This window comes from Grammomys surdaster, unplaced genomic scaffold (genome assembly GCF_004785775.1).
Source record: "Grammomys surdaster isolate TR1022 unplaced genomic scaffold, NIH_TR_1.0 126115, whole genome shotgun sequence".
Taxonomy (NCBI): domain Eukaryota; kingdom Metazoa; phylum Chordata; class Mammalia; order Rodentia; family Muridae; genus Grammomys; species Grammomys surdaster.
Genome location: NW_021620923.1, coordinates 5,770,588 through 5,774,439, shown reverse-complemented (window position 1 = coordinate 5,774,439; position 3,852 = coordinate 5,770,588). Strand labels below are relative to the sequence as shown.

General features: G+C 38.5%; 1 pseudogene; it reads left to right on the top strand.

The window, feature by feature from the left end:
• The first annotated feature begins 1,125 nt into the window (after positions 1 to 1,125).
• On the top strand, positions 1,126 to 3,213 carry LOC114611545 (annotated as a pseudogene).
• The last annotated feature ends 639 nt before the right edge of the window (positions 3,214 to 3,852 follow it).

Here is a 3,852-nt window from a genome sequence, read left to right as displayed (position 1 = left end):
TCCTGATAAGCCCTTAGAAACAGTGAACACAGGAGTGTTCACAGAATTTTGTTTATTGCCTTGCTTGCTCTTTGACTACTTGTGTTTATTGTCTTGCTTGTTCCTTGACTATTTGCATGTATTGTATTGCTAGTTCCTCAAGGTAGAACTGACCTTAATACTTGCATGTAATTAAAATGGTACAAAAGCAGAAAGAAGGAAGGATGATGGGATACAGCGTTTCTAAGGAGAGGAAACCAGGAAAGGGGATGGCATTTAAAATGTAAATAAATAAAATATCCAATAAAACAGAGAAACAGGAAATCAATCAATCAATCAATCAATCAATCAATAGACACCTTCTTACTCTGTTAGGCAGACTTCCACACAGTGATTCTTGTCTGAAAAATGACAACTCTATCTCTTCAATTTTTTTCTTGTGATCATTTTGAACAGCTTTTCTTTTGTTTTGCTCCTTCCTTCCTTCCTTCCTTCCTTCCTTCCTTCCTTCCTTCCTTCTTTCATTCTCTCTCCTTCTCTCCTTTCTTTCTTTCTTTCTTTCTTTCTTTCTTTCTTTCTTTCTTTCTTTCTTTTTTCTTGTGGATAGAAGCCAAGATGCTCTGACTATCTCCAGTGCTCTCCATTCCTTAAAGAACATGCTTAAAATATCCTTGCTTCTAAGGAATATAATTAATGTGAAATATCTGGAAATATATTTTACTGACAAATTCCATATTACTTGGTACAGTTTATCATGCTGTACAGAAATTTATTTTTAAAAACCCTCCAAGATTATAAACATATTACAAATTATTACTTGTGCAATAGTAATACTCAAAACACTTTTCCATTTGCTCAGTAGTAAAATAACCATTGTCAGAAAATACATAGGGATAATTTTGTTTGCATCGTAGAAGGACATGGTTAACTGAGGGGATTTTGATGTTTTATGACTGACATTGGAATCAGTCTTGACTTTTAATCAGGCTGGAATATTTTTTATTATATGTGGGATTAATAACTTGGCATACAATAAGTTCTATAGTATTTTTTTCTCTAAAATTTCTCAATAAAGAAACATGTTTTAGGCCAGTTGCTTCAGAGTCCTGGTACAGATAGTCACATTTCGTGTGTGCCTATTCAGCCATGATGCCTGAGGAAACCCAGACCCAAGACCAACCAATGGAGGAGGAGGAAGTTGAGACCTTTGCCTTTCAGGCAGAAATTGCCCAGTTAATGTCCTTGATCATGAATACTTTTTACTCGAACAAAGAGGTGTTTTAAGGGAGCTCATTTCCAATTCATCGGATGCTCTGGATAAAATCAGATACGAGAGCTTGATGGACCCTAGTAAACTCGACATGGGGAAGGAGCTGCACATTAATCTCATTCCCAACAAACAGGATCGAACCCTCACTATTGTGGATACAGGAATTGGAATGATCAAGGCTGATTTGATCAATAACCTTGGCACTATTGCCAAGTCAGGCACCAAAGCCTTCATGGAGGCTTTGCAGGCTGGTGCAGATATCTCTATGATTGGCCAGTTTGGTGTTGGTTTTTACTCTGCGTATTTGGTTGCTGAGAAAGTGACTATCATCACGAAGCATAATGATGATGAGCAGTATGCCTGGGAGTCCTCAGCTGGGGGATCCTTCACAGTGAGGACTGACACAGGTGAACTAATGGGTGGTGGAACAAAGGTTATCTTGCATCTGAAAGAAGACCAAACTGAGTATTTGGAGGAAAGGAGAATAAAGGAGATTGTGAAGAAGCATTCTCAGCTTATTGGCTATCCCATTACTCTGTTTGTGGAGAAGGAACGTGATAAGGAAGTCAGTGATGATGAGGCTGAAGAAAAGAAAGAGAAGGAGGAAGAGAAAGAAAAAGAAGAAAAGGAGTCTGATGACAAGCCTGAAATAGAAGATGTTGGTTCTGATGAAGAAGAGGAAGAGAAGAAGGATGGTGACAAGAAGAAAAAGAAGAAGATAAAGGAAAAGTACATTGATCAAAAAGAACTCAAGAAAACAAAGCCGATTTGGACCAGGAATCCTGATGACATTACTAATGAAGAATACAGAGTTCTACAAGAACTTAACCAATGATTGGGAAGAACATTAGGCAGTAAGCATTTTTCTGTTGAAGGACAATTAGAATTCCGGGCCCTTCTTTTTGTCCCAAGACGTGCTCCTTTTGATCTGTTTGAAAACAGAAAGAAAAAGAACAACATCAAGTTGTATGTTCGCAGAGTTTTTATCATGGAAAACTGTGAAGAGTTATCAGAAAGAACTTGGTCAAGAAATGCTTAGAACTATTTACTGAACTGGCAGAAGATAAAGAGAATTACAAAAAGTCTTATGAGCAGTTCTCAAAAAACATAAAGCATGGAATTCATGAAGACTCTCAAAATCGGAAGAAGCTTTCAGAGGTGTTGCGGTACTACACATCTGCTTCTGAGGATGAGATGGTGTCTCTGAAGGACTACTGCACCAGAATGAAGGAAAACCAGAAGCACATCTATTTTATCACAGGCGAGACCAAGGACCAGGTTGCTAACTCAGCCTTTGTGGAATGTCTCCGAAAGCATGGCTTAGAAGTAATCTATATGATTGAGCCCATTGATGAGTATTGTGTGCAACAGCTGAAGGACTTTGAGGGCAAGACCTTGGTGTCTGTTACCAAAGAGGGACCGGAACTTCCAGAAGATGAAGAGGAAAAGAAGAAACAGGAAGAGAAAAAGACAAAATTTGAGAATCTCTGCAAAATTATGAAAGATATTTTGGAGGAAAAGGTTGAAAAGGTGGTTGTGTCAAACCGACTGGTAACATCCCCAGGCTGTATTGTCACAAGCACGTATGGGTGGACAGCAAACATGGAGAGAATCATGAAAGCTCAAGCCCTCAGAGACAACTCAACAATGGGTTACATGGCAGCAAAGAAACACCTGGAGATAAACCCTGATCTCATTATTGAAACCTTAAGGCAAAAGGCAGAGGCTGACCAGAATGACAAGTCTGTGAAAGATCTGGTCATCTTGCTGTATGAAACTGCACTCCTGCTTCTGGCTTCAGTCTGGAAGATCCTCAGACCCATGCTAACAGGATCTACAGGATGATCAAGCTTGGTCTAGGTATTGATGAGGATGATCCTACCGTGGATGAGACCAGTGCTGCTGTAACTGAAGAAATGCCACCCCTGGAATGAGATGACGATACATCACGCAAAGTAGACTAAGCTTCACCAGAACTATGTGTTTGATGCTTACCTTCATTCCTTCTCATAATATATTTTCCATGATTTCTGTTTATTTCTGTTAACATTAAAAGCATCTGTGTGGCATGAAAACTACGTGGAAGATAAAATGTCTACATGTGATACTGTGATACTGTAGGTTTGACTCAAGAGGTTGGTAGAACGTTTGTTGTAAGATGTAGCCTGCTGTTAATGTTAACTCTGTGGTCTGAAGTGTTAAGCTGTTGAGCTGGATTCCTTAGTAGACCAAATTAAGATGGCGTAAGTTACATCTTAAAACTTTCATTCCCTGTAGTTAATGCTGCATGTGCTAGTCTTAGAAGTAAACACAAGTTAAAACAACTTGACAGGAACTCCCCAAGTGGCTTGCTATCCAAAGTACTAAGAACAAAACCTTAAGTTTCCCTAGGTCTTATAACTCTCAGCAAGGCTTGTGAATGGAAATAATAGTGCCCAATCACATTCTGCTTTAAAAGGTAAATACAGATGAGATAAAAAGAAAACAAAGAAACATATTTTAGAAAGATTAATCAGAAAAAAAGAGAGTAGTACCTCACTGACAAATATGCAAAATATTCAGAGACTCCTACAGTTTTAATTTCACATAGATAGGAGCTATTG